Below are 27,627 nucleotides of genomic sequence, written 5' to 3' on the forward strand. Positions count from 1 at the left end.
TCATTTACGCATGTTTCAAGTCATCCTCAGCTGTGAAAAATGTTAAAAGCGTAGGTGCTACACGTTGGTACTTTTTTGGTATGTAAATTTTCATCATTATTACTTATCGATTTCAATCAGTAAGTATGTTGATAGGTATTTGTCTGTATGTCTGTATGTTTGTCTGTAAGATGCACGCGATATCTCACGAAAGCGAGATTGAATCTGCTCCAGATTTCGCATGTGCATTCATCTTATCTCGGACCAGAAGCCTATTGAATTTGGGCGAATTATGTCGTATAATTAGCAAGTTATCAATCAATTATTGATATAGTGATCTAGATTTTTGTAAAGCGAGAGAATTTTGAGACCCGCCGAGTGTGTGTGTGCGATGCGCAGTGCGCAAGTTACAAGAGCGGATGAATCGAAACTGCAGTTTCTGTTTTGGGGGATTCCCCAACTATCGATCGATAAGTCTTCGGTTTCCAACCGATATTCTCGTTGTATCCTTCCTTGTTTGCCAGACCGGTCCAATATGACGTCATAATGAATATAAACACTGTTTTAATGAATTATAATTTAATTGCAGATAAATACCGATACAGGCGATTCCCTGCTCGTCTATCTATGTATGGTGATCAACGTAGAATGTAGATTTGTATGATGATGTTTCAATTCATTGATGGAAGAGGAGATTCTGACTACAAAGATTTGGAGAAGAATAATGACATACGTAAGTTTTTGAGACGTACGATATTTTCGACAATAACCCTGTTTAAAGAATCTTCTTATTCACATTGAAAAGCAATTATATATTAACGTTATGTTTTGTTCGAAATCAAAATTATTGACTGAAAATACTCATGTCTGTAGCTTCCAGATACTGGTATTTTTCCAAATGCATTACTTTACAAATTGGAGTAGTCCCGAAATCTAGTCACAATGTAAGAAATTTTTTGATTTTATTATCCGTATATAGTCAGTAATCTTCTCGTCATTTTATGAAATTATATTATACTCCGAGTTGATCTCACTCACTCATTCATCCACACTTGATAACCTCGCGAGCGAACACGGTTCTTCTTGTTTTGATAACATTTGAGAATGAGTTAACCTTCTGCTTTCCTGGCTTACGTGAATGGAGACCATTGTCAACGTGCCCCATGCCCTGTCCCAGCCAAATCGATTTATTGTCAACTATATTCAGCTTTCAAGCAACTCGACTCACAGCGATAAAGTGCCCTTCTCGCTTTCTTTGCCTCAAAGTTTTGCCGCAATTGAATCCAACTTAAAGTCGGTTTTATTCTTTCATAACACTTCATACGATGGTACTTGAAACAAAATCAGGAACGTCGACATCTCGAACGAAACCTACAGAAAACAATGAACAAACCGAATATAACATGCGGATATCTAAACAAATCTTACAGTAGTGTACAGTGGCAATTAAAATTTACAAATATCAGCACATAACTAAATGCATAAAATTATTTATAGATTACTTTTTTTGAGACTGATTAGATACATACCCCATGTTTTAGATCACCAGGTGACACTATCCAATAAAGTTTTATCCAAAGTGAACTCAATGTATCTTGCATTACTAAAATCTAAAAGCCGCTGTTATTTACCTGATATACCTATAATACAGCCCCAACCTGCAGTCAAAAACTATATATTAATTACAATCGGGCATTTCGCATTTAACCCCGAATCTGACTTCAATCCAAATTGGTATTTCTAACTGCAAAATTAGTAATACTAAAACCAATACTAAACATCAGAAACGTCTCCGAAGACACTAACAATGAACATTAAGCTAGACAGTGACAATGCATCCGAGCTGATTGCTATCAATTTGCTAATTACAGTGATTAATCGAAAACTGTCGAAATACTGTTATGGGACACTGCGTCAGACGATTTCCGTCCATTGCGTAACGTAATGCGTCATTATATCCAGAACTGAACTGAGTCCTTATAGGAGAGCTGTCGTTCAACATAACTGTGTCTAAATAACAGGTTCAAACAATTACACTTAACGAACTAGTGCAGGGATGGCGAACCACTGACCCACGTGTCACAAAGTGACCCACCGCGTTTTATTCGTGACCCGCCAAGGCACGAATAAAATAAAAATAAAATGCTAACATATTAGTAATAAAAATTGATAAAACCGGTCATAAATTAATCTAACAATAACTAAACTATTATAATGTACCGTCGGGGCCGCGATCGCTTATTCTCAAATTGTCAATTTTTGAACCGGTATGGATATTTTCAAAACCCCTAATCTTAGACGCAAATCTGCACCGCTGTGTACCGTTATTCAGCTATTGGCTCTGATATAGTTAATGACATAACAATGCAATTGATCTGTTTATTTCTCGCAACGTCGAGATAATACGAGAACTAGATGCCACTTTGATTTTTATTAGTTTATCGCCTACAATGCCGTTGAGAAAAAAAAATTTCAGACTTGAAATAAAAACCTAGAAATCTGAAATAACAACGGGGCAGTGTAGAAGTGCCTTAATGTGGTTGAAAACTGAGCAAAAAATATAACACTATCAGAGTGGAATTCCCTCCAAACGCTTTGGAACAGTGAAATAGTTTGCCGCATCGTCATAAACGTTTTTGGTAATTCATATCCGTGTTTTCGTACTCTTATTTCATAAAATCGAATGCCATAAAAAGTCCCTGATAGGAGTACTGCATAAGTAAAGCCCAAAACTACACCAACACCAACAGAAACTCATAAGATTTGTTTCAGAAGTTTTTTTTATAGATACAAACATTGATTAAATATATGTGACCCACTCTCTTCTTTTACGCGATAAAAATATTATTTTCGACCCATTCATCAAAAAAGGTTCGCCATCCCTGAACTAGTGCAATGAAAATCATTATTTAGCACATAATTATTCGATTCTTTTATACCAAGACCCTGACAATAATGGGAAAATTCGAGATTTGAGACAAACACCCCGCTAAGTTTTAAAAGAACAAATTAGCAAATCATTCGTAAAGTTAGGGTTATAAATGATTTAAAAGTTTTAATTTCCGGAGTAATCAGCATTCTTAACCCCAAGCCAAACCCTAACTGGATAATTGCTTTTTTTAGTCAGAGCGGTGGCGTGTTCGTTTTTTGGCGCAGGATTTGTAAAAATGATCCAAAGTTTCACATAAAAGTTACTCCACATTGGGTTTCTTTGTTTTTGAATCAGGAACTAAGTTTGCCCTGAGTAATACTTTGCTCTGTGGAGGTTAAATAAAAACCAGACAGACTTTACTAGAGACTTCGAGAACATTTGAAACAATCTCTTGTGAAGTACGATTTTGAACTCTGCTCATATTGCGTGTCATCTGCTATGTCTCATTTGCATGTCCGGGTTCGGAGAAATGTTTTACGACAAGCGTTTCTACGACTAAATGTGACCGCAGCCGACGACTGTGAGCAGCAATGAGGCAATTCCTGAACCTGCAAAACGCAGTTGAAACTCGTGCCGTGCGGTGTGCTCAAGTCTTCAGCGATTGCAAAAATTCACTTTCAGCTTTCAGTACTTTTATCTGTTCAGTTGACCTACCGACGCACATAAAAGTTTATATCAAGAAACATAGTAAAACACTAATACGCTTTAATAATACTATATTTATACTCGTTTCTTGATATTGATCAAAGTAAGAGTAAGATCAAAGATCAAAGTAAGTAAGACTGTAAGATATTATTTGATTAGTGATGGGACACAAAGTGTCACTGCGGAGTAAGAGCGCTGTTTTGGGGGATCCCCTAACTTTCGATCGTTAAGTCAACGGTCTCAGACCGATATTCTCGTTTATTTCTAAATCAAATTAACACGAACTGCTTCAAGCTTCGCGGCAGATGATATTTACTAACTCGCATTACCATTATTCTCTATACATATAGTGTCAGTATCTCTTGGTATATTAGTAGTCGTCGGTAGCTTCACATTGAGTTTTCGTGACTTTGAGCAAATTTCCAAAAAAACTTCTCAGTGTTATGTTCGTTTTATATTATCAGCATTAATTATAGACTATCACTTGCTAAATCGCGAATGCTGTTATTGACATTCTTTGTGCCAATTTCCTTTCAATCCAATGGTTCAGTGACTGAATTCATTTACGCATGTTTCAAGTCATCCTCAGCTGTGAAAAATGTTAAAAGCGTAGGTGCTACACGTTGGTACTTTTTTGGTATGTAAATTTTCATCATTATTACTTATCGATTTCAATCAGTAAGTATGTTGATAGGTATTTGTCTGTATGTCTGTATGTTTGTCTGCTAGATGCACGCGATATCTCACGAAAGCGAGATTGAATCTGCTCCAGATTTCGCATGTGCATTCATCTTATATCGGACCAGAAGCCTATTGAATTTGGGCGAATTATGTCGTATAATTAGCGAGTTATCAATCAATTATTGATATAGTGATCTAGATTTTTGTAAAGCGAGAGAATTTTGAGACCCGCCGAGTGTGTGTGTGCGATGCGCAGTGCGCAAGTTACAAGAGCGGATGAATCGAAACTGCAGTTTCTGTTTTGGGGGATTCCCCAACTATCGATCGATAAGTCTTCGGTTTCCAACCGATATTCTCGTTGTATCCTTCCTTGTTTGCCAGACCGGTCCAATATGACGTCATAATGAATATAAACACTGTTTTAATGAATTATAATTTAATTGCAGATAAATACCGATACAGGCGATTCCCTGCTCGTCTATCTATGTATGGTGACCAACGTAGAATGTAGATTTGTATGATGATGTTTCAAGTCATTGATGGAAGAGGAGATTCTGACTACAAAGATTTGGAGAAGAATAATGACATACGTAAGTTTTTGAGACGTACTATATTTTCGACAATAACCCTGTTTAAAGAATCTTCTTATTCACATTGAAAAGCAATTATATATTAACGTTATGTTTTGTTCGAAATCAAAATTATTGACTGAAAATACTCATGTCTGTAGCTTCCAGATACTGGTATTTTTTCCAAATGCATTACTTTACAAATTGGAGTAGTCCCGAAATCTAGTCACAGTGTAAGAAATATTTTTGATTTTATTATCCGTATATAGTCAGTAATCTTCTCGTCAATTTATGAAATTATATTATACTCCGAGTTGATCTCACTCACTCATTCATCCACACTTGATAACCTCGCGAGCGAACACGGTTCTTCTTGTTTTGATAACATTTGAGAATGAGTTAACCTTCTGCTTTCCTGGCTTACGTGAATGGAGACCATTGTCAACGTGCCCCATGCCCTGTCCCAGCCAAATCGATTTATTGTCAACTATATTCAGCTTTCAAGCAACTCGACTCACAGCGATAAAGTGCCCTTCTCGCTTTCTTTGCCTCAAAGTTTTGCCGCAATTGAATCCAACTTAAAATCGGTTTTATTCTTTCATAACACTTCATACGATGGTACTTGAAACAAAATCAGGAACGTCGACATCTCGAACGAAACCTACAGAAAACAATGAACAAACCGAATATAACATGCGGATATCTAAACAAATCTTACAGTAGTGTACAGTGGCAATTAAAATTTACAAATATCAGCACATAACTAAATGCATAAAATTATTTATAGATTACTTTTTTTGAGACTGATTAGATACATACCCCATGTTTTAGATCCCCAGGTGACACTATCCAATAAAGTTTTATCCAAAGTGAACTCAATGTATCTTGCATTACTAAAATCTAAAAGCCGCTGTTATTTACCTGATATACCTATAATACAGCCCCAACCTGCAGTCAAAAACTATATATTAATTACAATCGGGCACTTCGGATTTAACCCCGAATCTGACTTCAATCCAAATTGGTATTTCTAACTGCAAAATTAGTAATACTAAAACCAATACTAAACATCGGAAACGTCTCCGAAGACACTAACAATGAACATTAAGCTAGACAGTGACAATGCATCCGAGCTGATTGCTATCAATTTGCTAATTACAGTGATTAATCGAAAACTGTCGAAATACTGTTATGGGACACTGCGTCAGACGATTTTCGTCCATTGCGTAACGTAATGCGTCATTATATCCAGAACTGAACTGAGTCCTTATAGCAGAGCTGTCGTTCAACATAACTGTGTCTAAATAACAAGTTCAAACAATTACACTTAACGAACTAGTGCAGGGATGGCGAACCACTGACCCACGTGTCACAAAGTGACTCACCGCGTTTTATTCGTGACCCGCCAAGGCACGAATAAAATAAAAATAAAATGCTAACATATTAGTAATAAAAATTGATAAAACCGGTCATAAATTAATCTAACAATAACTAAACTATTATAATGTACCGTCGGGGCCGCGATCGCTTATTCTCAAATTGTTAATTTTTGAACCGGTATGGATATTTTCAAAACCCCTAATCTTAGACGCAAGTCTGCTCCGCCGTGTACCGTTATTCAGCTATTGGCTCTGATATAGTTAATGACATAACAATGCAATTGATCTGTTTATTTCTCGCAACGTCGAGATAATACGAGAACTAGATGCCACTTTGATTTTTATTAGTTTATCGCCTACAATGCCGTTGAGAAAAAAAAATTTCAGACTTGAAATAAAAACCTAGAAATCTGAAATAACAACGGGGCAGTGTAGAAGTGCCTTAATGTGGTTGAAAACCGATCAAAAAATATAACACTATCAGAGTGGAATTCCCTCCAAACGCTTTGGAACAGTGAAATAGTTTGCCGCATCGTCATAAACGTTTTTGGTAATTCATATCCGTGTTTTCGTACTCTTATTTCATAAAATCGAATGCCATAAAAAGTCCCTGATAGAAGTACTGCATAAGTAAAGCCCAAAACTACACCAACACCAACAGAAACTCATAAGATTTGTTTCAGAAGTTTTTTTTATAGATACAAACATTGATTAAATATATGTGACCCACTCTCTTCTTTTACGCGACAAAAATATTATTTTCGACCCATTCATCGAAAAAAGTTCGCTATCCCTGAACTAGTGCAATGAAAATCATTATTTAGCACATAATTATTCGATTCTTTTATACCAAGACCCTGACAATAATGGGAAAATGCGAGATTTGAGACAAACACCCCGCTAAGTTTTAAAAGAACAAATTAGCAAATCATTCGTAAAGTTAGGGTTATAAATGATTTAAAAGTTTTAATTTTCGGAGTAATCAGCATTCCTAACCCCAAGCCAAACCCTAACTGGATAATTGCTTTTTTTAGTCAGAGCGGTGGCGGGTTCGTTTTTTGGCGCAGGATTTGTAAAAAGGATCCAAAGTTTCACATAAAAGTTACTCCACGTTGGGTTTCTTTGTTTTTGAATCAGGAACTAAGTTTGCCCTGAGTAATACTTTGCTCTGTGGAGTTTAAATAAAAACCAGACAGACTTTACTAGAGACTTCGAGAACATTTGAAAAAATCTCTTGTGAAGTACGATTTTGAACTCTGCTCATATTGCGTGTCATCTGCTATGTCTCATTTGCATGTCCGGGTTCGGAGAAATGTTTTACGACAAGCGCTTCTACGACTAAATGTGACCGCAACCGACGACTGTGAGCAGCAATGAGGCAATTCCTGAACCTGCAAAACGCAGTTGAAACTCGTGCCGTGCGGTGTGCTCAAGTCTTCAGCGATTGCAAAAATTCACTTTCAGCTTTCAGTACTTTTATCTGTTCAGTTGACCTACCGACGCACATAAAAGTTTATATCAAGAAACATAGTAAAACACTAATACGCTTTAATAATACTATATTTATACTCGTTTCTTGATATTGATCAAAGTAAGAGTAAGATCAAAGATCAAAGTAAGTAAGACTGTAAGATATTATTTGATTAGTGATGGGACACAAAGTGTCACTATTGAGTAAGAGCGCTGTTTTGGGGGATCCCCTAACTTTCGATCGTTAAGTCAACGGTCTCTGACCGATATTCTCGTTTATTTCTAAATCAAATTACCACGAACTGCTTCAAGCCCCGCGGCAGTTGATATTTACTAACTCGCATTACCATTATTCTCTATACATAGTGTCAGTATCTCTTGGTATATTAGTAGTCGTCGGTAGATTCACATTGAGTTTTCGTGAGTCGTGACTTTGAGCAAATTTCCAATAGAAACGTCTCAGTGTTATGTTCGTTTTATATTATCAGCATTGATTATAGGCCATCACTTACTAAATAGCGATTACTGTTATTGACATTCTTTGTGCATTTCTTTCAACCCGTTGGTACTTTTTCGTTTTTAAATTTTCATCATTACTGTATCATTCCTTGTTTACCAGACCGGTCAAATATAACGTCATAATGAATATAAACACTGTTTTAATGACTTATAATTTGATATCAGATAAAAAACGATACAGGCGATTCCCCTGCTCGTCTATCTATGCATGCTGATCAACGTAGTAAAACGGTGTTTCAAATCATTGATGGAAGAGGAGATTCTGATTACAAAGATTTGGAGAAGAATAATGAGATACGTAAGTTCTTGAGACGTACGATATTTTCGACAATAACCCTGTTTAAAGAATCTTCTTATTCACATTAAAAAGCAATCATATATTTACGTTGTTTTGTTCAAAATCAAATTATTGACTAAAATTACTCATGTCTGTAGCTTTCAGATACTGGTATTTTTTCAAATTCATTACTTTCCAAGTTGAAGTAGTCACGAAATCTAGTCACAATATAAGACTTATTTTTGATTTAATTTTCGGTATAGTCAGTAATCTTCTCGTCATTTTATGAAATTATATTATACGCCGATTTGATCTCACTCACTCATTCATCCACACTTGATTACATCGCGAGCGAACACGGTTCTTCTTGTTTTGATAACATTTAAGAATGAGTTAATCTTCTACTTTCCTGGCTTACGTGAATGGAGACCATTGTCAACGTGCCCCATGCCCTGTCCCAGCCAAATCGATTTATTTCAACCATATTCAGCTTTCAAGCAACTCGACTCACAGCGATAAAGTGCCAATCTCACTTTCTGTGCCTCAAAGATTTGCCGCAATTGAATCCAACTTTAAATCTGTTTAATTCTTTCATAGCAATTAATACGATGGTACTTGAAACAAAATCAGGAACATCGACATCTCGAACGTAACCTACATAAAACAATGAACAAACTGAATATAACATGCGGATATCTAAACAAATCTTACAGTAGTGTACAGTGGCAATTAAAATTTACAAATATCAGCAGATAACTAAATGCATAAAATTATTTATAGATTTCTTTATTTGAGACTGATTAGATACTTACCCCATGTTTAGATCCCCAGGTGACACTATTCAATGAAGTTTAATCCAATGTGAACTCAATGTATCTTGCATGACTAAAATATGAAAGCAGCTGTTATTTATCTTGTATAACTATAATACAGCCCTAACCTGCAGTCAAAAATTATATTTTAATTACAATCGGGCACCTTCTAACTTCAATCCAAATTGGTATTTCTAACTGCAAAACGGAGAATACTAAAACCAATACTAAACATCAGAAACGTCTCCGAAGACACTAACTAACAATAAACATTAAGCTAGACAGTGACAATGCATATTAGCTGCTTGCTATCAATATGCTAATTACAGTGAATAATCGAAACACTGTCGAAATACTGTTATTGGACACTGCGTCAGATGATATTCGTCGACTGCGTGACGTCATGCGTCATCATATTCAGAACTGAACTGAGTCCTAATAGGAGAGCTGTCGTTCAACATAACTGTGTCTAAATAACAAGTTCAAACAACTGCACTTAACAAACTAGTGCAATGAAAGTCATCAGTTAGCACATAATTATTTTAATCTTTTCTACCGAGACCCCGACAATAATGGGAAAATGCGACATTTGAGGCAAACACCCCGCCAAGTTTTAAAAGAACAAATTAGCAAATCATTCATCAAGTTAGTGTTATAAATGATTTAACAATTTTAATTTTCGGGAAAATCAGCATTCCTAACCCCAAGTCAAATCCTTACTGGATAATTACTTTTTTTTAGTTAGAGCGGTGGCGGGGTTGTTTTTTGGCGCAGGATTTGTAAAAAAGATCCAAACGTTTCACATAAAAGTTACTCAACGTTGGGCTTCTTTGTTTTTGAATCAGGGGCTAAGGTGCACTCACTGCACTGAGTAATACTTTCCTCAGTGGAGGTTAAAAAAAAACCATACAGACTTTACTAGAGACTCCGAAAACATTTGGAACAATCTTTTGTGGAGTACGATTTTGAACTCTGCTCATATTGCGTGTCATCTTCCATTTCTCATTTGCATGTCCGGGTTCGGAGAAATATTTTACTACAAGCGCATCTACGACTAAACGTGACCGCAACCGACGACTGTGAGCAATTCCTGAACCTGCATAACGCAGTTGAAAATGGTGTCGTGCGGTGTGCTCAAGTCTTCAGCGATTGCAAAAAATCACTTTCAGCTTCCAGTACTTTTATCTGTTCAGTTGACCTACCGACGCACATAAAAGTTAATATCAAGAAGCAAAGTAAAACACTAAGACGCTTTAATAATACTATAACTATACTCGTTTCTTGATATTGAAAAAAAATGTTCGATTCTTATTCTATTGCAAATTTTGTTTTATCAATTTTTTAACACGAACGGGGTGCTTCGAACGCGATTTTATACATTTATATGTTTTTAAAAAACGCCAAATGATCTCAAGTATTGAAAAAATGAATCATTTCAAATACAAGGAGTTTAGAAACGGTCTATTTTTGTCAATAACCTAACAGTAACTTAATCAATACTGGCTATGTGATTTTCAGATTTTTTTCAGTATTTGTTGGCGCGTTGGCCCGTTTTTCAGCTACTAATTTTAAGTCATATCTCAGATAAAGTTTAGTAAATGAAAGGTCGGTACATATTCTCATTGGTAAAAAATACGTCGAGAAAGTTTTAGTCAAGATATTTTTTTAAATTAAATATTATGAGTTGTTCGGTCTTGTTGCAGGTATTTCTCGAGCGTGAGAATCTTTAATCTCACATACATTCAGAAAACACGAGTGCGCTTGAGCTTAAGCCTTTTATGTTTCATTTGTCCACATTGAAATGTTAGAAATAGGTTCTTCATGAACAATAATTAGTTAAAACAATGCAGTACATGCTTTATTTTTATTCCAGAGAGTCAGCGATACGAGCAAAAGACCGACTTTTATTAAACTGTGAAGCATTAGAGAAATATACACAAATTCTTTTAGAAAAGAGGAGAAGACAAACCAGATTCAGATAAGAGAAAAAGATAATAAGACTATTTTAGTGAAATGTGAGTTCGCTGTTGTATTTAGGCTATTTTGTAACTATTGAAACGCTAATGAAGTAAACCAGATTGAGATCAAAGATCTTTTGAGTAAGTTCGCGTGACTTTGCTTTGAGCAAATTTACAATGAAAACGTGTCAGTTGTATGGTCGTGTTATATTGCCAGCATTAGTTATAGGCTATCACTTACTGAATCGCGATTGCTGTCATTAACATTGTTTGTGCCAATTTCTTTTCAACCCAATGTTTCAATGACTAAATATATTTATGCATGTTGTAAGTTATCCTCAGCTGTGAAAAATGCCAATAGCGTGGGTCCTAAACGTTGGTAACTTTTGGTATTTAATCTTGCATCATTATTTCATGCTGCTTTGTTTTCCAGGCCGGTTTACAAATCAGTATGACGTCATAATGAATATAAACACTATTTTAATGAATCTAATTTGGCTGTTCGTCTATCTACGTTTGCTGACAAGTGTAGAATGTAGAATTGTATAAAGGTGTTTAAATGCAGTTTAAACTCTTGCCATGTAGTGGGCTTAAGTCTGTGGTAGTCGAAACTGCGCGAGGTCGAATTTCTCCAATATTACAATCTTTTTTGAAAGAAATGTATAATAGAATTCTTACATAAATTGTTTTAAATACGTACGTTTGTACGTACGTGTACAAATTCTTTACAACACGTCGAGAAAGTTTAAGTCAAGATATTTATTTTAAACGTCTGTACTTTTTTGATATTTAAACTTTTGTAATCATTATATCCGTTTTTATTCACCAGCAGACTGGCCATCGGTTCAGAATGACGTCAAAATGAATAGAAACATTATTTATGGAGTTATAATGTGATTGTTGATAAAAACCGATACAGACAAATACTTGCCGTTTGCTGCTGACCAATGTGGAGTGTAGAATCATATAAAGGTGTTTCAATTCATTGATAGAAGAGGAGATTCTGACTACAAAGATTTAGAGAAGCTTAATGAGAGGCGTAAGATTTTGAGGTGTAATATTTTTTTTTGGATATAATGCTTTTGAGGAACCTTCTGATTCACATATCAACGTAATGTTTTGCTAAAATCCAAATTATTGAATTAATATAATCACTCATATTTTTCAAAATGTTGTATTGCGCAAGTTTGAAGTGGTCCCGAAATCTCGTCACAACACGAGAAATTGATTTGATTTTAATTTTCGTATAGTCGGTAATCTTATCGTCATTTAATAAAATTATTTCACCCCAACTTGAGTTCACGCACTCATTTATTCACTCTGGATTACCTGCGGAAGAACCCAAAGTATGATATACTATGGACTATGGTCAATAGGGTAATTCCGGTGAAATGTGAGTTTGGTATTTATTTCAGGCGGGTTTGTAACTATTGAAACGCTAATGAAGTAAGCTTTTAATTCTTTCCTAGCAACAACAGAAATATTTAATTTTCAGAATCACGGAATACATGCCCATGACTGCATGGCATGGCTTGAATATGTGCATATCGAATGCCAATTTTAGTATATATGTTTATTTTGGACGTAAAAAATTAAAAACGTTTGATTCGTAGTTCATTGATAAACTTTCCTCTGTTGATAGTGTATCTCATCATATCTGAAGGTATGAAGCTGTCTAAACTATTGCAAACATAAATACTATTTTTAGTCGTTAATGGTTCCAAACTTGATAATATTGTATAATAGTATCAAATATAACGCGTTACTGTACAGAAAGCAATTATGTCGCGATCAAAAAGGAATAGGCTTGTTTGGTTTATAGTTAATTGTAATTTTTGTTTTTCGTCATCAAAAACAAGTTTTGGTTGAATTTGTAAATTGTTAAAAAAAATCACTTTTAGCTTTCAGTACTTTTAGCTGTTCAGTTGCACTTCCGACGCATATAAAAGTTTATATTTAGAATAAAAGTTAAAGACGTATACGCTTTAGTTTTGCTCGTTTCTTAATATCTTGAAAAATGTAGTCCATTGCAAATTTTATTTCCAATGAATTTTTAACTGATTATATCTGGGATTTTCAGTTGGTCGTGAATTGTTTCCGACTCTGCAATGTTATATATAGTGGTATCTCGAACACGAACACGGTTCTGTAAAGAAAACAACCAAGTCTCCTAGCTAGACCATTCAAAAGGGAATGTTTGCTTCTAGTTTATTGCTACTTTATATGTTCTACTACAAGGATTTTGTATATGTATATATATATTTAACAAATGCCAAATAATCTTAAGTAATGAAAAAAAAAAGAATCATTTCAAATGCAAGGAAGTTAGATTCGGTCTATTTCTGTCAATGACCAAACGGTAACTTAATGAATACTGGATATGTGATTTTCAGATTTTTTTCAGTATTGTTGGCGCGTTGGTCCGTTCTTCAGTTACTTAGTAAATGTTTAGTAATATCTCAGATATAATTTAGTAAATGAAGGGCCGGTACATAATCTCATTGGTCACAAATAGGTTGAAATGAAAAAGTTATCCACGATTTATCATTTACGCTGTATTTTCTTCATACGGTATTTCTAATATTTCAACCTGCTTGCCAGAATTTTTTAGATATTATCGCATATACGACATACACCTTAACTCTAAAGTTTTATTTTCTTTTAACTCTTGTCTCAAGTCGATCTACCTAAAGCTTATTCTTCTTACCTTTAGTTTTAATTCTGGATGGTGACAATGAGTAAACAGAAATGGTCACAACCATAAGTTCGCGTTATGCATTGGGAAGTCTAACAATTTCAGCCGTCATATTCGGTTTACTGTGAGTTCTCACCCGTTTACAGTCAGTGAAATACCAGACAAAATATTCTATGCTTCGAGATTTTCTTCCGCGAGATTCAGCTATTTGGAATTCAATACCTCATAGTTATTTTTTAATCAAATTAACACGAACTGATTCAAGCCTCGCGTCAGTTGACATTTACTAACTCGCATTATCATTATTACTCTCTATGCATAGTGTCAGTATCTCTTGGTATATTAGTAGTCGTCGGTATCTTCACTTTGAGTTTTCGTGACTTTGAGCAAATTTCCAATAGAAACGTCTCAGTGTTATGGTCGTTTTAAATTATCAGCATTAATTATGGGCTATCACTCACTAAATCGCGATTGCTGTTATTGACGTTCCTCGTGCCAATTTCCTTTCAACTCAATGGTTCAGTGACTGAATTTATTTAGACATGTTTCAAGTCATGCTCAGCTGTAAAAATGTTAGAAGCGTAAGTGCTATACGTTGGCACTTTTTTGGTATTTAAATTTTCATCATTACTGTATCATTCCTTGTTTACCAGGCCGGTCAAATATGACGTCATAATGAATATAAACACTGTTTTAATGACTTATAATTTGATTGCAGATAAAAACCGATACAGGCGATTCCCTGCTTGTCTATCTATGTATGCTGACCAACGTAGAATGTAGATTTGTATAACAGTGTTTCAATTCACTGATGGAAGAAAAGATTCCAACAAAAAAGATTTGGAGAAGAATAATGACATGCGTAAGTTTTTGAGACGTACGATATTTTCGACAATATCCCTGTTTAAAGAATCATCTTATTCACATTTGTAAATTTCGAAACATTGATACAAGTTCTTAATGAAGTATAACATTAAGTCAATCATATCAGAAATTCTCACCGATCCGCAATGACGACATTCCATGGTTTATATTTAATGCAAAAACATGGATGTGACAGAAAATACAACGAATTCTGAGGCCAGTAGCAAAGATATTGTTCACTTTTTCATTTTACAGTGACGATAAGGAAGATCAAAGCCGATACGAAATATAACAATCAAAATAAAGTTAATTTGGAGATGGGGATTGCAAATTTATCCTTATAATTTTCCTAGCGTCTCGTCGACAATGATCGCACAGTAATTCCGCAATAAATTAAAAAAATTAAATATCGATATCCACCAGATCGCAAGACTTGATACGCGCGTGATTAAAAGAACCGACATATGTATGTGGATGGCCGAAACAACACGTCATAATCACGAAACATACCTCAGCCTATACTTCTATATGCGGTTATAATTTTGCCGTTTCGGCGTCTTTATCCACCTATAACTGCTAAGACATAGGTTTTGTATGACGTCATAATGATTCCAACAAAATATATGAATTGAGTTCTTTTATCCAGATAACAAGCGATTCAGGCCAAGAACGCTCATTTGCAAATATTCCCTAAAAATGTGGAGCATGAGAAATCGACTCAAAAATCAAATATCTTTAGCGAGAAGAAAACCAGAAATCAGAAGGTTAATGGAAGATGTGAGTTTAGCTGTATGTGTAGATGGTTTTGCAACTTTCGGAAGGGTGATGAAGGAAGCTTTTGATCTTTCTCTAGAAACATTAGTAATGTTTCATTTCCATTTTGAATACTTGAATACATGCTCATTCTTCTGGTTTTCACGTTAGGATATTCTTCAAATGCAATATTTTAGAAATGTTTCCGACTATTCAAAATAAAAATAAAATTTACATTCGTAGCTTATTATTAGTGGTTAGAGATTTCGACAACGCGCCCCCAATAAACAAGTCCTGTTACGAACTAAACGATTTGTTTCTGAACCAGTTACCAGTGTTTGATAGGAGAGGGCAAAGTGTTTTAGCATGTTGTCTGTGCTTTAAAGTGCTGTCCCAATGTAATTCAACTAAGAATCTGTGTAGTTTATTCAAAACAAAAACAGTCAACACGGTGGAACTTGGAATAGAATCAGGAACATGGCATCTGCTGAAAACAAGGAACATAAACTCAATATTTCATACGGATAGACAACTCAATTTTGCAGTATTATAATATCACAACTCTCTATATTTCAAGTCAATCAGCACGATAAAGATTAAACACATACAAAACCTAATTTAGTATAATACATACGTTATGTCCTGGTTCTACAAGTAACACAACCAAACGAAATATGCTCTGATGTAAATATAATTCAAGTTTTATGACAAAAATATTAAAGCAGTAGTTACTATGTTAGTTTAACTGTAATACTGCCCTGAAATATATTTGTATTACACTTGAAAACCTCAGTTCTTACAAGAATTTGTAAATTTACAAATTGGTATTTCCAACAGATACATAACGAGTACTACCAACAATACAGCACCTGTAAACACTGATTCACACCGAATACTGAGATAGACTGAGACAAGATATTCAACTATTGCGCTTCCAATTTACCAATTATCCTAATTAATCAACAAACTCACATCATACTATTGTTTAGTGCGTCAGACGCGCCTTCGCAGTTTACGTAAAAACGTCAATATTTACCCTGGCCAACATTCGGATGGAACAGTAACAACTAGGGCTGGGAATTTTAGGGAAAACTCTTTGACCGTCAACCGGGTGAAATTAATCGGTTAACCGGTTAACCGCCGCGTGACGTTTGAGGTAATGATTATAATTTCAGCTTGTTACGTCATAATGGTCATAAAGCAATTCCGCGTGTTCTTATTCCGGTATCGCTCAAAATTATTCACGAATCGAGATAGTTTCATGTTTCCTCTGCTGCAAAAGATAGGCAGCGTGGTTCGGGCGTGTGGAAATATTTTAGAAAACTCGATTCCGTTCTTAAACGTCATTTATGTGACAAATTTTGAGTGTTCTATGTGCAAATTCTACTTCGAGATATATATCATAAAGAAAAACGGCATCAACTGCACACTTGTTGTATGACATTGAATATCCGATTTTGCAATGAAATCGTGAACAATATATTTCGAAATCGACCGAAAACTGATTTTGAATTCATCATTGTAAATTTTTATTATCAGCAAACTTGGTGCTTCCATTATTTTTTACATTTATTGATTCCTTACCCACACAGTTAGTAAGATTTTTTTGAATTAAACGCCGCAAAAGATAAATTTGCGATGACGTAATCATATTTGACGAAATTGTACGGTATAAAGATGATTTGTACCTGAGATGTCAGTTAACGGTTAAAATAAAGCATAACCGTTAACCATATGAAATCGGTTAACCGGTTAACCATTCCCAGCCCTAGTAACAACCTATGATGATTTAAGAATGCATGTCAGTAGGGATTTCAGGATAGAAGTTACATGAATATGATTAAGTACTGCTTGTACCGAGCTTTATAGGGTAGATCAGGGTGGTCCGAACCGCGGCCCTAGCACACATTCCTTGCGCCCGTAGAACAATTTTAGCGTGTACTAAAGAAGATAAACGTCAAGACTCTACCAGGATGGAAATGACTTCCCGTGGTCGGTACGAGGAAAATAAATTGTCTTGTGCAGACATGATCAAGCTGATGAGATGAATCGCGCTTTCATCCAAACTTCGTACATGAAGCTCGCCTTAAGTAACTTCTCAATTTTAGAGACGTGGCCATGTGACAGCAATGACGAAACGCAGACCTGACATAGCGCCGCGCAATCCAGTTTTTTTTTAGCTGGGTCCGGAGTCTCATCTTAGACATATATTTTGGTTGTCATTTGACGATACCACTAGACCTGATCACGCTAAAAGTAACGAAATTAGTCAAATATATAAATTCATCATACAATAAGTGTAGAATGGGTGAACAAGAAATAGGAAACGTATTTACCTTTCCCCAACAACGTTCAATGACGGGGTCTGGCGTGTTTCCAAGTAATTTCTACCACGAAAAAATATAATTTTAGCGGACATTACAAAATCAAACATGAAGAAAAATGCCAAAAATATCACGATATTTCTCAAGGAGCAAATGGGTAAACTCCCGATGTTTTATCACTTTTGGGTTTTCTCGTTCTGCGGCCCGCGAGACATCGCCAAAAGTTTTTGTGTCACGCCAACCTCGCAACCTTGGACCACCCTAGGGTAGATCTTATATAACGGATGCTGCAATTAGTAGAAACATAAATTAATATTGTATCGGTAAAAGATGTAGAGAAATCGATCTTCAATACGATTCCAGAAAATCTATGCATTCGACACGCATGTAAATTTAGATTCGAATCTTGCTCCATCCAATTCCCTAAGACAAGTAATAATTCAACAACGTCTTCATATATATATCACAAAGTTTGTTTGAGATTAAATGTAATTACTTTGAGCCACATATCATGTATTTGGAAGATTGTCAATTATATCTACCCGTTCCTTATTTTTTATAATGTGAAAAATTCTAATTTTACGGGCATTCAGCGAATGCGAGTATCGCCTTTTTTAATCTAATTTCTCATCATTCTATTGCTAGACATCGGTGCCGTATGCGATGCAATCACGAGAACCACAAAATACTTCTAAGAGAATGATAACAGAAACAAATTATGTGGATAATAAAATATGTGAGTTTAACTTTCTTTGACTTGTCAAATACTGGCACTATGATCTTCAAACCTCCCTTTCATACTAGCTCATTCATCAGAAATTGAGCAAATGTAAAGGTTGTGCATGTGGGATAAGTAGTTTGAAGTAAGGTTTCCCACTACGGTTACGAGTTACGAGCTAACTAAAGTCGTATCCTGTCCTTTGGAATCCAAATTATTGTCTTCAATATATGCACCAACAAGAAACTTTGAAAGAAACTTTGTTATCAGCCTGAAACACATCTGATGTTGACATCAGTGTTAACAGTCTTAGTACTTCAGTATTGGTGTTAATAATAAATTGACTATTTTTGACAAGGACTCAAAGAACAGCCTCGAGTATGCTAGGATACAAAATAAGACAATGATAAATATAACATTGCATATATTAGAGCAATCCTCAAAACCTATTTGGGTAATTTATGAATAAACCTAACAATATTCTAAGTATCAAATTCCCACCTGATAATCATTTTGCAACGTATGGCATGAGTCAAACGCGAAATAGGAAATCCCATCATTAATAAAATACAATTGCACAGCAGACTCCCTGATCCGCATTGTGCGACGTGCATCTACCTCGTGGCAACAAAATTTCAAATTTTCTAGCGAGGGGACTGGGAGGGGTGAGTCCTTTATTCGCCACAGTAAAAGGAGGGACGTTGACTAACTATAACAGGTGTGGCCAACCTTTCACATACCATGCGCCACGTTTTAAACATAATGTTTCAGATGCGCCGTAAATATCTTGTATTCCCACGCCTAATGTCCGCTTCTTGTTGAAATTATATAAATTTATAATACACACACATATATACACACGTATATGTAGGAATGAGTTAACCTTCTGCTTTCCTGGCTTACGTGAATGGAGACCATTGTCAACGTGCCCCATGCCCTGTCCCAGCCAAATCGATTTATTGTCAACTATATTCAGCTTTCAAGCAACTCGACTCACAGCGATAAAGTGCCCATCTCGCTTTCTGTGCCTCAAAGTTTTGCCGCAATTGAATCCAACTTCATAACAATTAATACGATGGTACTTGAAACAAAATCAGGAACATCGACATTTCGAATGAAACCTACGGAAAACAATGAACAAACCGAATATAACATGCGGATATCTAAACAAATCTTACAGTGGTGTACAGTGGCAATTAAAATTTACAAATATCAGCAGATAACTAAATGCATAAAATTATATATAGATTACTTTATTTGAGACTGATTAGATACATACCCCATGTTTTAGATCCCTAGGTGACACTATCAAATAAAGTTTAATCCAAAATGAACTAAATGTAACTTGCATGGCTAAAATATGAAAGCAGCTGTTATTTACTTAGTATAACTATAATACAGCCATATCCTGCAGTCAAAAATTATATTTTATCCACAATCGGGCACCTCGCATTCAACCCCGATTCTAACTTCAATCCAAACTGGTATTTCTGACTGCAAAATTAAAATACTAAAACCAATACTAAACATCAGAAACGTCTCCGAAGACAGTAACTAACAATGAATATTAAGCTAGACAGACAGACAGTGACAATGCATCCGAGCTGCAGGATTTGTAAAACAGATCCAAACGTTTCACAGAAAAGTTACTCCACGTTGGGCTTCTTTGTTTTTGAATCAGGGGCTAAGGTGCCCTGAGTAATACTTTCATCTGTGAAGGTTAAATAAAAACCAGACAGACTTTACTAGAGACTCCGAAAACATTTGGAACAATCTTTTGTGGAGTACGATTTTGAACTCTGCTCATATTGCGTGTCATCTTCTATTTCTCATTTGCATGTCCGGGTTCGGAGAAATATTTTACTACAGGCGCATCTACGACTAAACGTGACCGCAACTGATGACTGTGAGCAATTCCTGAACCTGCAAAACGCAGTTGAAAATCGTGTCGTGCGGTGTGCTCAAGTCTTCAGCGATTGCAAAAAATCACTTTCAGCTTTCAGTACTTTTATCTGTTCAGTTGACCTACCGACGCACATTAAAGTTTATATCAAGAAACATAGTGAAACACTAATACGCTTTAATAATACTATAATTATACTCGTTTCTTGATATTGAAGAAAAATGTTCGATTCTTATTCTATTGCAAATTTTGTTTCATCAATTTTTTAATACAAACGGGGTGCTTCGAACGCGATTTTATGCATTTATATGTTTTTAAAAAACGCCAAATGATCTCAAGTACTGAAAAAATGAATCATTTCGAATGCAAGTAGTTTAGAAACGGTCTATTTCTGTCAATAACCTAACAGTAACTTAATCAATACTGGCTATGTGATTTTCAAATTTTTCTCAGTATTGTTGGCGCGTTGGCCCGTTTTTCAGCTACTAATTTTAAGTCATATCTCAGATAAAGTTTAGTAAATGAAAGGTCGGTACATATTCTCATTGGTAAAAAATAAGTTAAAATAAAAAAAAGTTATCCGCGATAGTCATTTAGCATTTTCGATGCATTTTCTTCATACCGTATTTCTAATGTTTCGACCTGCTTGCCAGCAATTTTTCGATATTATCGCATATACGACATACACCTAAACTCTAAAGTGTTTTTTTTTTCTCTCAAGTCGATCTACCTGAAAGTTTATTCTTCTCATCTTCAGTGTTAATTCTTGATGGTGACAATAAGTAAGCAGAAATGGTCACAACCATAGATTCGCGGTATGCATTGGGAAGTCTAACAATTTTAGCCGTCAAGGTCGGTTTACTTTGAATTCTGACCCGTTCACAGTCAGTGAAATATCAGGCAAAATATTCTATGCTTCGAGATTTTCGTCCACGAGATTCAGCTACCGGTATTTGAAATTCAATACCTCATAGTTATTGGACACGTAGTGGACATAGCGATCGTTTCAATATTATGTTGTTGTTGTTCTTATTGTTATGCTTAGTGTCCTTGTTCTTTGACACGTTTTGAAGAAATCGCTTTTCTCTTCGAATACTGGACCAATTGCTTTGAAATTTTCAGTGGTTGAAGATAAAATTTTTCTCCAGAAGGCTATCACTTTTTTTTCTCGCTATGACGTCATCGAAATTATTCCCACTGGGTGGCGCTACGTGTCCATATATTTGAGCATAGCTCTCTTGTTTCTTAATCAAATTAACACGAACTGCTCCAAGCTTCGCGTCAGTTGATATTTACTAACTCGCATTACCATTATTCAACTCTATACATAGTGTCAGTATCTCTTGATATATTAGTAGTCGTCGGTAGCTTCACTTTGAGTTTTCGTGACTTTGAGCAAATTTCCCATAGGAACGTTTCAGTGTTATGTTCGTTTTATATTATCAGCATTAATTATAGGCTATCACTTACTAAATCGCAATTGCTGTTATTGACATTCTTTGTGCCAATTTCCTTTCAACCCAATGGTTCAGTGACAGAATTTATTTACGCATGTTTCAAGTCATCATCAGCTGTGAAAAATGTTTAAAAGCGTAGGTGCTATACGTTGGTACTTTTTTGGTTTTTAAATTTTCATCACTACTGTATATTCCTTGTTTACCAGGCCGGTCCAATATGACGTCATAATGAATATAAACACTGTTTTAATGACTTATAATTTGATTGCAGATAAAAACCGATACAGGCGATTCCCTGCTCGTCTATGTATGTATGCTGACCAACGTAGAATGTAGATTTGTATAACGGTGTTTAAATTCATTGATGGAAGAGGAGATTCTGACTACAAAGATTTGAAGAAGAATAAGGACATACGTAAGTTTTTGAGACATACGATATTTTCGACAATAACCCTGTTTAAAGAATCTTCTTATTCACATTAAAAAGAAATGATATATTAATGTTCGATTCTTATTCCATTGCAAATTTTTTTCATCAAATTTTTAACACGATCGGGGTTCTGCGAACGCGTATTAAGTATTAAAAAAATGAATCATTTCAATACAAAGAGTTTAGAAACGGTCTATTTCTGTCAATAACCTAACAGTAACTTAATAAATACTGGCTATGTGATTTTCAGATTTTTTTCAGTATTTGTTGGGTCTTTGTCCCGTTTTTCAGCCAATAATTTTAAGTCATATCTCAGATAAAAATTAGTAAATGAAGGTCCCTACATAATCTCATTGGTAAGAAATAGGTTGGAATAAATGAAAGTTATCCTCTATGGACCTTTCCCCGACCTTTGACCTTTATTGTTTTTGGTCGCTCAGACCAATGACATTAAACAATGTTTAATGTCATTGGTATGACCATCACATGGTAATTAGAATTGAAAAATTAAGAGGGGCTGTGGAGTATGAAAAGTTCAAGACAAAGAAAAGAACAAATGTTCATAGCTCATAAACTCTCAATTTTGCCTCCATTGCTTTGTGAAGCCCAATATATTTCGAGTGGCTGAATTGGTTTACCTTTATGATAGCAACGATTTTGTATTTAATATAGCGAGATTTTTTCAATTTTATTGAAGCGATAATATTTCGCAAAGCAATGCTTGAATCTTTTAGAACAGATCAGTCGTGTCAAACTCACGGGTTTTCGAGAGCCGCATTGCATTTTGAAAATTGTAAAAAGGGTCGCAAACAGTTTTTGATAATGTATACTTGAAAGATATTTTTAAGATAGTTTTAGTTTGTGACATATATTGTGATGCAACTAAACAGTTGAATTAAGTTTTATTATTTTCTTCAATTTCAAATGCAATTACATATTAATATTTGCATTCCACTATTATTGCAATATTTGCAATTTACTGTATTCATTATAAAAAATCATAAAATTCTATGTACAACCATCAAAATCATTTTTGAACAAGCTTTGGATAAGGAAAGAATAATACATACACTAAAAATGATTTAATCTAAATATATGAACCTAATATTACCTAAAATACTACAGTATAAACCTAATGTTTTTTAATTACATTTGTCCTGACGTTTGGCATAATTTTTTATGTCACCAGCATACTCAGGCCAGACTGAAATGATTTTATAGTACCAACTCTAACTAACGAGGTCACATGATCATGGGTTAATCTGGATCTTTGCGAATATTTAATTAATTCCAGTAATGCAAAAAAGTTACTTTTATCATTTCATATATAGATCAGTAATAAACAAATGACAGATTTTTTCAAAAAGACATTTTGCACCACATTGCGTGGCATAGGATTGCTTGAATTATTATTGATATTGATTTTTAGTAACTAAGTCGTTGTATAATTATATTAATATACAAACACATGGAAATTTTTTGTTCAAAGTTGGTCTTCGAATTTGTCATATTGACTGCTGAGCTTATTGTGTTTTTTCATTGTATTGATGGAAATATGACAAATTAAACAATGTGCTTCAGAATTTTGTGAAATGCAGAAATATTGCAACTCCCATTTTCTTCGAAAATGCCACCTTCTTCATGTACTTTGCGTTTAATTTAATCACTCAAGTGTTTTATTCAAGTATTCTTTTGCTAGCTTGATGTGTATTCTTAATTAGGTCAAAATAAGGACGAAAAAAAATTAATATTTCAAAACTACTTTCAGTAAATTGTTTTCTGTGTGAATAATCAATTTCACTTTAAAAGGTTTGAAAAATCTATTACATTTAGATAAAAAAAAAAAACTTCCAAAATACTATTACAATTATTGTTAAGCGTTCGAGGGCCGCACTGGAAGTTCTCTGGGGCCGCGAGTTTGACATCCGTGGTCTAGAATGAAGTTGTCCAAAATATATATAACAGTATTTTATCATGAATGATGATTATACCCCTTCCGGAATTTCTTCTATAGTACTACCAAAAGTTGATGAACCAAATATAATACAAGTGCAGTGAGTTACCCGTAATCCTCATTTTGCAAAGCTGTTTTAAGTATGTCTGGCGTGTTTTGTGCATTTTTACAAATAAGACCGCTTATGCAATCTCACGCTTTGGAATTTTTAGTTATTTTCCTCAAGCCCTGCAGGATGTGGGGGCCATACACAACTCTACCGAAGGGTCAAATGTCTTTGCATGCCTCCATAGGTTGTTTTTCTATTGCAAACATTTATGGAGTACTCTAATTATATTTCTTGAAATCACACTGTCACTGATATGTCGCCAGACTTCTGATATCTCCCCTTCTGCTATAATTGTCCTGTGACTAAATAATAGGAAATTGAGATTAGACGAATAGTTGAAAGTTTTGCTTTATGTCGGCTTAATTTCTTGATTGATATACTTACTATTTTTGCTATTGCCTCTTGTGCTGCAGGGGTCTCACAATGCTTAGACAGGTTTGTCCACAACTTTCACATCTGAAGAAAGAGAGGAGATTTATTAATTTTCGCGTTAATAAAGCAGTCTATATGATTTAGAATGGAAAAGCTAATAAATCCAATATCTCATGTTTTATGAAAAATGTTTTACTGAATTTGATATATAAACCAACTAATAAAAGGGTTTAGTCAAAAAATTACAAGCATTCGTGGCTCCAAATACTTGAGAGATCAGACTATACAATATAGACCGGTATGAGTGAAATGTTAGGTGAACTTGTTAACACGTTGATGCAATACGCAAATAAAAGTGAATGCGCAATAGTATGTTACAATGAGCAGCAATCAGCAATGACTATATATCCTCACTGATTAAAAAAATCCAAATGGAGGTGCATGAACTATTTGAAACCATAAGGGGTAAGTAAATATGCAATTTCGGCAAATGGGCAACTACGTACCGTACTGAATTAATAACTTCGTAGTATTTGACAAAGGCTGTCTTTCCCACATGTACTTAACAGTGCGATGCCCGGGTGTGATATACAACAATAGTATTTACTTTACCCTTTTACCTCAACTTTCCAAAATATCATTAAAATCGAAAGCAGGCACGAACACCATTCATGCTATGCCTTGAAAGCAGCACACATTCGCTCGTTTTCGTCTCGTCAAGTATGTGCATTGGAGCGTGCTATCGAATACGATCTTCGGCCAAAGATGCCGTAGTTGCGCATCATGTTGTTTAATGTCATTGCTCAGACAAACATTGCAAATATTCAGACTTGTGTAGGGCGATAGACTGGTACGGTGCGTTGCTCGTTTTGAAGGCCTTCAGATGGCATTTCACTAGTGATGGCGGTATTTTCGTGCTTCTAAAGTTATACCATATTGTCAAGTGATCTATTATTAACGTTATTCCGCCTTCACATTGCCGTTACCGTCCCTGACTTAGTTCCAAAAGCGGCGAAAAGCCTACCGGTATGTAGTTTAACCTCGAATCGGAGTTTAACTTTGGATCGGCGGTTTAAGTCCGGATCAAAAAGGTGGTTTAACTTTCTGTGACGTAAATCTCGACTTAAATGTAGACTACAGTTGTACCAGTAGTCTATTGCTATAAGGGTTCTTGTCATAAACAGACATAGGGCCCAGTATTTTAGTATAGTTTTGTTGATAATGATATGTATGTATGAATAAGCAGTTGCGCAGTAGTACCGTCGAACAGATACTCCTAGTCCTAATACAGTAATATAAACTTCAAAATGTTTTAACAAAAATAATATATTTTCAGATATTTGAATCTACCTGTGCCCAAAAGTTTCCTTTTAGTTATATTTTGTGTATGAGCAGAACTGAGATTTACCTACGATCGGCTAATTCACAAGTCTGCAAGGTCCCGAAGTTGGATCAAAAAAATAGACAAGGAGCGAATAGATAGCAGAAGGTTGGCTGGATATTTTGATATACACCAATGTAAAATCATATTGCATGTTATAGGTATGCTGTATGCACAGATGTACGATATTTATGGTATTAATGATTCTGACTCTTGCTATATAAAATGAAACTAGAATATTGTGGTACCATGCCCATGAATTTCACCAAATGCTAGAATGCAGGAATGAGTATATTGATAACTAGAATATATATTGCCAATAACTTATCATGAATGCAATGGTTCATGCTATCATAACTATTTCTTTAATGTAACATTGTTTTCTGATTTTTCATTTATTTCTACAGCTGTTTCAAGTCAAGTAAACTGTCTGAGTGCCATGATGATGATCAATTTTATCAGCTCTATTGGAGGAGCAAATTTGTGAGTTTGTCACTATTTAAATGCCATTTATTTGTATGTGAACTGTCCTAAATTTATGTTCGCAATTTTCAGTAAAAATAAGAGCCTCTTTAGTATCAGCTGTTAAATGAAAATTATTTTTAGTTTGTGTGTATAATCTGTATTATTCGTATAATATGAGGATACTTTATCAACCAAATGCTCAAGGTAAATTTCTTATTGGTATTGTCACAGATCTGTTCAAGTAACCGAGATGTGACAAACTTTTCAAAATCATTCCCATTAGTCATTTCTTGTTACATGCAGGCAAAACTAGTGTCACATGATTTTAGAGTAGAGCAAAGTTTTTCGACATGCAATAACAATCGAAGACAAAAGAGCCTTCATTTAATATCTGAAAACTATAAATACTCTACTGTTTTACTTTTCCAAATTCATATAATTAAATATACATTGGATTTTATGTAATTCAAAAATAGCATTTCAGAATACAAAAAAATCTGTACATATTCGAATATAAATTATTCGGTTTTAGTCATTGCCTAGGTCGAGTTTGCTTCTTTAATATCTAGCGCACTTCATCAATATACTATCTTTAACCCTGTATTTTTATTTATATTGTTCAGGTCATGAAGAGAAACAACTGTTATGGATAGGATTATAGTAAAAGTGTTGTCAAGTCAAGGCAGTGTGCAGCAGTGCTTTATTCTACGCTTTCGTGTCCAACAAATATGTGGAACCCGGTTAACTTAAGCCTAACAAACAAATAATTCTTGCATGCTAAAACATTTGAAGCAAACGTAGTTATGTTGATTTTTCGTCACTTGGCGAGTCTTTCGCAGAAGAAATAAATTACTAAACTTTTAAATAGCAACGAAAGCAACAACTATGATTGCACCTGTGTCTGTGTGCATTACGTTGACACATTCCTGTCTCAAAGCTGTAGAGCCAGAATAAAATTTAGCACCTCTTCCGAATTGATTT

The 27,627-nt window shown here is 34.9% G+C and overlaps 1 protein-coding gene and 2 long non-coding RNA genes across 14 annotated transcripts in view; 1 reads left to right on the forward strand and 2 right to left on the reverse strand.

The window, feature by feature from the left end:
- LOC144428077 (S-phase kinase-associated protein 2-like) overlaps nt 1–27,627 on the reverse strand; it is a 287,944-nt gene that overhangs the window by 170,017 nt on the left and 90,300 nt on the right. The window lies entirely within an intron of this gene.
- On the forward strand, nt 636–27,620 carry LOC144428175 (uncharacterized). Of its 10 annotated transcripts, none has more exons than XR_013478176.1 (8): nt 636–712; nt 11,137–11,278; nt 12,051–12,273; nt 14,635–14,778; nt 22,207–22,350; nt 26,137–26,289; nt 26,589–26,664; nt 27,270–27,620. It is a non-coding gene; the product is annotated as an uncharacterized LOC144428175 (long non-coding RNA). The 10 variants fall into 10 exon arrangements; XR_013478174.1 differs by lacking the exon at nt 636–712 and adding an exon at nt 8,033–8,472; XR_013478175.1 differs by lacking the exon at nt 636–712 and adding an exon at nt 8,033–8,472 and having other exon boundaries at nt 12,051–12,260.
- LOC144428177 (uncharacterized) lies at nt 23,510–25,608 on the reverse strand. Its single transcript, XR_013478185.1, has 3 exons — nt 25,413–25,608; nt 24,813–24,884; nt 23,510–24,730 (listed from the first exon to the last, which is right to left on the reverse strand). It is a non-coding gene; the product is annotated as an uncharacterized LOC144428177 (long non-coding RNA).

This window comes from Styela clava, chromosome 10 (genome assembly GCF_964204865.1).
Source record: "Styela clava chromosome 10, kaStyClav1.hap1.2, whole genome shotgun sequence".
In the NCBI taxonomy this organism is placed as follows: Eukaryota; Metazoa; Chordata; class Ascidiacea; order Stolidobranchia; family Styelidae; genus Styela; species Styela clava.